The following is an 8,154-nucleotide window of genomic DNA, read 5'->3' on the forward strand; positions in this document are numbered from 1 at the left end:
CCTCTACTTTACTGCCGGCGCTCACAGTCAGTGCAGGAAGCTCTGAGCAGCAGCGCGTAACCCTGTGGACGCCGGGGGACGTGACAGACATCAGAAGGTGAGTATGTAGTGTTTTTTTTTTTACTTTTACAATGGTAACCAGGGTAAATATCGGGTTACTAAGCGTGGCCCTGCACTTAGTAACCCGATGTTTACCCTGGTTACCCGGGTGCTGCAGCGGGACTTCGGCATCGTTGAAGACAGTTTCAACGATGCCGAAGTCGTTCCCCTGATCGTTGGTCACTGGAGAGAGCTGTCTGTGTGACAGCTCCCCAGTGACCTAAACAGCGACGCTGCAGCGATCGGCTCGTTGTCTATATCGCTGCAGCGTCGCTGAGTGTGACGGTACCCTTACTCTCATTGAGATAATCCAGAATAACATCCCTCAGAAACCTTCAAATATTTTACCAACAGTAGAGGTTAGACTTACTGGTCTATAATTTCCAGGTTCACTTTTAGAGCCCTTTTTGAATGTTGGCACCACATTTGCTATGCGCCAGTCCTGCGGAACAGACCCCGTCGTTATATAGTCCCTAAATATAAGAAATAATGGCTTGTCTATTACATTACTTAGTTCTCTTAGTACTCGTGGGTGTATGCCATCCGGACCCGGAGATTTATCTATTTTAATCTTATTTAGCTGGTTTCGCACCTCTTCTTGGGTTACATTGGTGACTAGTGTTGAGCATTCCGATACTGCAAATATCGGGTATCGGCCGATATTCTCTGTATCGGAATTCCGATACCGAGTTCTGATATTTTTGTGATATCGGAAATTGGAATCGGAAGTTCCTATAAGTTCCCAGGTGTGTGCGGTGCGTATGATTCCCAGGGTCTGGAGGAGACTCTCCTTCAGGCCCTGGGATCCATATTCATGTAAAAAATAAAGAATAAAAATAAAAAATATGGATATACTCACCCCTCCGACAGACCCTGGACCTCAGCGGTGCAACCGGCAGCCTCCGTTCCTAAGAATGCAGTGAGTGTAGGACCTGCGATGACGTCGCGGTCTTGTGATTGGTCGCGTGACCGCTCATGTGACTGCGACATCATCGAAGGTCCTTCACTCACTGCATTCTTAGGAACGGAGGCAGACGCTTGCACCGGTGAGAGCCAGGGTCCGTCCGAGGGTGTATATCCATATTTTTTTTTTTTATTCTTTATTTTTTACATGAATATGGATCCCAGGGCCTGAAGGAGAGTTTCCTCTCCTTCAGACCCTGGGAACCATCCAGGATCACTTCCGATATTTGTGTCCCATTGACTTGTATTGGTATCGGGTATCGGTATCGGCGATATCCGATATTTTTTGGATATCGGCCGATCCAATCCGATACCGATACTTTTGAATATCGGAAGGTATCGCTCAACACTATTGGTGACCCTTAATATAGGGTTTTCTTTGTCTCTCGGCATTTCATTTTCCACCGTAAATACCGTGGAGAAGAAGGTCTTTAATATATTAGCTTTTCCTCGTCATCTTTGTAGATGATCTTTCCTCACAATTTTTTAAGGAGCCGACACTTTGACTTATGATGATTCTTTTACTATTGATATAGTTGAAGAACAGTTTGGGATTAGTTTTACTCTCCTTTGTAACCAAACAAAGCCCTAGGCGCACTACAAAGGTGTACACAAACTAGTATGGGGTGTAAATGAGTGATAAATCAAATGAATAATGAGAGAAAAAGCATCACTCCAAATATGCACACCACATACACAAAAATAAGAGACATGATAATAAATCATATATGAAAAAACAAGATTTTTATTGACACAAAACACACAATATAAAACATAATTAAAAACAGCAAAGAGCCTTGTCCATACACAATCATATAAATTTGAGTATAAGAGTGAATACCCAACAAAATAGTGTGATGAGAACTACCTGAATGCAGGCCTGTGCAGCTATAGGCAAAAAGGGGTTAATAGAAGCAAGCCAGAAAACAGTCCTTCAGGTGAGCAATATAAAGCCCCCTAGCAACCATGATAGTAACCCACTGAGCAATATAACGAGCCAATACCTAGATGGCAAAAAACTGCACCTATGTGGCTCATGGGATAAAAATACACCAAACTATCTAGCAAATAACAGTGGCCAAATGGACTCCAACATAAGTCCCAAGGTCACCATGAATATGGTGAGGAGAAGCAGCAATACATAATGAAAGACCCCAGAAAATGCTGAGGCCAAGTTACCCAGTGCGAGGTAGCAACCCAAAAGCAGATCCACAGGCAAGCAGGTGGAGAGGACAAGGCCCAGTGCAGCTTACTCTCCTTAGCAATGTGCTTCTCGGTTTCCTTTAATTAGTTTTTTAGATAAAGTATTTTTCTCCCTATAGTTTTTTAGAGCTTCAATGGTGCCATCCTGCTTTAGTAGTGGAAATCCTTTCTTTTTACTGTTAATTGCCTGTCTTACTTCTTTGTTTAGCCACATTGGGTTTTTCCTATTTCTAGTCCTTTTATTCCCACAAGGTATAAACCGCTTACAGTGCCTATTTAGGATGCTCTTAAACATTTCCCACTTATTATCTGTATTCTTATTTCTGAGGATATTGTCCCAGTCTACCAGATTAAGGGCATGTCTAAGCTGGTCAAACTTTGCCTTCCTAAAGTTCAGTGTTTTTGTGACTCCCTGACAAGTCCCCCTAGTGAAGACAGGTGAAACTGTACAATATTGTGGTCGCTATTTCCTAGATGCCCGACCACCTGCAGATTTGTTATTCTGTCAGGTCTATTAGATAGCATTAGGTCTAAAAGTGCTGCTCCTCTGGTTGGATTCTGCACCAATTGTGAAAGATAATTTTTCTTGGTTATTAGCAGAAACCTGTTGCCTTTATGGGTTTCACAGGTTTCTGTTTCCCAGTTAATATCCGGGTAGTTAAAGTCCCCCATAACCAGGACCTCATTTTACATTACAAAAAATCGCAGTGTGCCGACCACCTTGTGTTTGTATACGGCGCCATTTCATCTTCTGTCATTTCCTTTCTTTCCCGTGCGTCTGATGAAGGGCGAATGTCAGAGCCCAAAATGTCAGATATTACACTGCGGACGGCACAGATAAATGTCACTGACGTCACAACTAACAACAAACTATTTTTATATAATTGTAAAATTGTAATAAGTCGTTGGCTCCAAAGAGCGGATTTTCCATTGTATCGTTTATGTCCAGCGATTTAGCCATCCGTCCGCCCAGCGCACGGGGCGGCAATGTGCAGAGGTGCGGCCGGCCGTGCTGTGACATCCTCACATATTACCAAACCTAATAATTACAGGTTCTCACGATATAATTAACGACTGAGCCCGAAATATCATCGTTAGCAGAGACTAACAATTACTCAGACTAAGTCTGGTCACCAGGACAAAGGAGACTCCAGGTTTTTCTGCAGAATTTTTTTTGTAAATAATGAAATGGGGCAAAATGTGGAGAAAGAAGAGGGAGCAATGTGCCCTGGAGAATGGCGCAATGTGCCCTGGAGAATGGCGCAATGTGCACTGGTGAATGGCGCAATGTGCACTGGTGAATGGCGCAATGTGCCCTGGAGAATGGCGCAATGTGCCCTGGAGAATGGCGCAATGTGCACTGGTAAATGGCGCAATGTGCCCTGGAGAATGGCGCAATGTGCCCTGGAGAATGGCGCAATGTGCACTGGTAAATGGCGCAATGTGCACTGGTGAATGGCGCAATGTGCCCTGGAGAATGGCGCAATGTGCGCTGGAGAATGGCGCAATGTGCACTGGAGAATGGTGCAATGTGCACTGGTGAATGGCGCAATGTGCACTGGAGAATGGTGCAATGTGCACTGGAGAATGGTGCAATGTGCACTGGAGAATGGAGCCATGTGCGCTGGAGAATGGCGCAATGTGCGCTGGAGAATGGCGCAATGTGCGCTGGAGAATGGTGCAATGTGCACTGGAGAATGGAGCCATGTGCGCTGGAGAATGGCGCAACGTGCGCTGGAGAATGGCGCAATGTGCGCTGGAGAATGGCGCAATGTGCGCTGGAGAATGGTGCAATGTGCACTGGAGAATGGAGCCATGTGCGCTGGAGAATGGCGCAATGTGCACTGGAGAATGGCGCAATGTGCACTGGTGAATGGCGCAATGTGCACTGGAGAATGGCGCAATGTGCGCTGGAGAATGGCGCAATGTGCACTGGAGAATGGCGCAATGTGCACTGGAGAATGGCGCAATGTGCGCTGGAGAATGGCGCAATGTGCACTGGTGAATGGCGCAATGTGCACTGGTGAATGGCGCAATGTGCGCTGGAGAATGGGGCAATGTGCACTGGAGAATGGCGCAATGTGCACTGGTGAATGGCGCAATGTGCACTGGTGAATGGCGCAATGTGCACTGGTGAATGGCGCAATGTGCACTGGAGAATGGCGCAATGTGCGCTGGAGAATGGCGCAATGTGCACTGGTGAATGGCGCAATGTGCACTGGTGAATGGCGCAATGTGCACTGGTGAATGGCGCAATCTGCACTGGAGAATGGAGCCATGTGCGCTGGAGAATGGCGCAATGTGCACTGGAGAATGGCGCAATGTGCGCTGGAGAATGGCACAATGTGCGCTGGAGAATGGCGCAATGTGCGCTGGAGAATGGCGCAATGTGCGCTGGAGAATGGAGCCATGTGTGAATCTTTTGCCCTAGTTGCATAATCATGGCATCAACCATGAGGGGGCGCTAGAGAGGATTTTTCAATGCGTTTTCTGTAGAAAACTTGTATAAATACAATAACTAAAGTATACAGCCCTGAGACCCAGCAAGGTGAATGCAGCATCATCTGCCCGCTACTTCGCAGGTGACACTATAACGTGGATGCTGAGATTAGAGGGGTTCAGCTGCAGAGATGCTAAAGCTTGGAAGTGCAGAAGTAGCAGAGCAGAAAACAAAGGTGGTGAGGATGTCGCTCTGTACAATTCATGGCAGCAGAGACGCACGTGAAGTGAGGATTTTTCACCCCGGCCTGGAGCTTAGAGAAACCCTAAAATATCAGAGATGCAGAGATTAATGATGTACAAACGCGGTGGGGACAGATGTCACATCGGAGCATTGGAGCTTTAGGCAACATCTCTGCAATTTGGAGAACCATAGGGGGCATTCATCCTCGACTCCTTCATACCACAAAGCATTAATCTGTGTTATTTTTGGAGGGGGAACATGCCCAGTTTTAGGGGTCTGGACTCCAAAAAACCTCTCAGAAATCCATTATCTCCACGTGGAGCAGTTTGAAGCTACTGAAGGTCTCACATGCAACTCAGAGATCATAAGGGTGAGACCGGGCAACCATGGGAAGATAGTGGAAGAGAACAAGACCATCCAAGAACATCCACACCCAACAAGGAGGATCCACGAGCTGCGTGCACCGTGGAGAGAGGGGTCCGCAATGGCCAACACTGGTCACATATCTTCTATACGCCCGGCATCATATACTAATTATACATGGGGACTGTATGATAGCGAAAGAGTAGGAGGGGAGGCTGAACCCGTCCTTGGACAACTGGACAGAACCAAGTATTCTGCATTAGATCAGTAGAGTGAGAAGGAACAGGACTCTGTTCTAACCTGAACCCAATGGAATGTTGTCTACATTGTATGGTGTGAGAATGCAGAGTTAGAAAGCAGCAGGTAAGGTCATTGAGATGGATTTATTTTGACTGGATTTTGGGTCCAGGATTTAGGAGCGACCAAAAGAGCCAGGGTGGGAGAGATCACTCCCATACTGTCATTAGTGTCTTACAGGCTTAATATCAGCAGCTGGTTTAGCTCAGCAGTGTGGTGTGTGGTCTGGAGCTGATCAGAGCTGTGTTTGTTTGGTGAACACTGTCACGATAATGTATAAAATGGAGTAGGATTTTTCATTTTCCCTGTTACCATGCATGATGTGGGCTCTGACCCCCCCTTCTCTCTTTGCTTCTGTGTGTGTGAATCTATTCTTCTCAATGCTCTGCCCTGCCCCCAAGCCAAGAATGTTTATTGCACTTGTAGAGGCATAAATCCTCCCTCCAGCTGAAGCTGGTCTGATATCCCTCTCAAGACATGCGGTTCTTTGTTCTCTTATAGTAAGATATTGGGCCACCGATTTGGGCTAGAAAAATAATAAGTATATAATGCTAACTTCCATCGGTAGATCTGTCAGCCACTGTAACCACTAGCAGCTAAACGCAATGAGTAAAAAGTACGGATTTCTCCGGAACCGTGTGGAACAACTAGGGCGAATTTGGTATCAATAGATAGCTAATTTTAATACAAGATGGTTGAGGTGTGTGTTTTGACTCTGCCAGATTCTCGAGCGAAGATTTGAGAATTATAAGAATTGCTGTTGAAATCTGTATGTTTGAGGAGAGGGGAGGATTCAGGGAAACCAGACTCTTTAGTGATGTCACCAGGCTGCGGTTATAAGCTCCTGCACTTCACCCAGCCTTCAGTTTTTTGCCTGGGATCTCACTATAGAAAGACTATCTCATGAATTGGGATATTTGGCTCTGCCTACCAGCATGGTTTTGCCTGAAATGATCTGAGCACATGTAAGTGTTACTTTCTGTTTTAATCCATGTTATTTTATAATTGCTTTGTACATACTTTACTTTGTCTCATATTGTAACATCTTTATATACCTTTTTATAAACACTGCCTGTTCTTTTATGGAGTAAAATATTTAAAATACTAGCTTTGTTCTGCTCTAAAACATACCCTAAGTCTTCTGAAGGGAATTACGCTACTGTTTTGGGTTAGAAAAGTGGAGCAGAAATATCCACAACCACATAGTTATATATAAAACCAGAAAAGTTTATTTAAATATAACTCATAAACATATATATATACAAAGGTACATACTACTACGGACGCTGTATGCAGCCCGCAGATATAAGGAGGTGACACAAGAAGGGGAAAGAAATGGTAGCCAATCATAAGGAGGAGCGGCACAAAACAATGTGCCCATAAGGACCCACCCCTGACTCAATAAGGTGCCCAGCTCAAGGCCATCTCGGTATCATGCAAATCCTATAGTAATCCTTATTCACAGTCAGTGAACAGCCGATGCATAAACAGGCAGTGTGCTATATTCCATAGGGCTTACCCATATTGAAGTCCTGGAAAGGGTCTCTCCTCCTGGTGTGGCCCCCCTGTTTTGGGTTAGCTTCGGACCCGTTAATCGAAGCTGGTGGCGGCATACCTTGTCCTGCGCTTTTGGGAGTCGTTGTAGCGAAAGGCGTTGATAATTATTGTTCCTGCCTGAGTGGGAGTAGTTATATCGCCTCACTGCAGCCTGCCCAATAGCCAGTACCTACCAGGCAGCCTTTCTGGCAACTAATTACCCTAGGTGCAGTACCTAATCTGACCTGAGGATAAGGGGGCACCAGAGAGCTGCAAGTTTTCAAGCGGAACTGTAAAGCAGGATATACATAAATCCCTGCAGTTCGTGTTATATTGCAGAGCAGTGGGATAACTAAAATAAGCCCCTGCGGTAAATTGAGAGGTCAATAGCCTTGTTTGTGTTTACATCACATTGGAGCAGTGGAGGGATAATTAAGATAAGCCCCCTGTACATGTGATAGCCGTGGGCTGGCCAAAGGTCACCCCGATCGTGACGAACTGTTGACAGTCACGGTGTGAACCATGACAAACACATTTAAACAGCTTGAGCTGATACTGCCTGGAACTGAGACTGGTGAGGCCGCTATGTAAGTCATGTAGTATCTATTGCAATTAATGACATCAAGCTTTTCCCCGTACCGGAAGTCCGTTGCCTCGGAGTAACCCTTGACTCTGCCCTGTCCTTTAAACTGCACATCCAAGCTCTTTTCACCTCCCGTCGCCTGCAGCTCAAAAATATCTCCAGAATTTATCCTTTCCTCAACGTCAATCTGCTAAAATGCTTGTGCATGCCCTCATCATCTCCCGCCTTGACTACTGCAACATCCTTTTCTGTGGCCTCCCTGATAACCACCTTGCACCGCTCCAGTCCATCCTTATCTCTGCTGCCCGACAAATTCATCTCTCTCCTGGCTACTCCTCCGCTTCCCCACTCTGCAGATCTCTTCACTGGCTCCCATTCCCTCAGTGTATCCAGTTCAAATTACTAACACTGACCTACAAAGCCATCC

This window comes from Ranitomeya variabilis, chromosome 6 (genome assembly GCF_051348905.1).
Source record: "Ranitomeya variabilis isolate aRanVar5 chromosome 6, aRanVar5.hap1, whole genome shotgun sequence".
NCBI lineage: Eukaryota > Metazoa > Chordata > Amphibia > Anura > Dendrobatidae > Ranitomeya > Ranitomeya variabilis.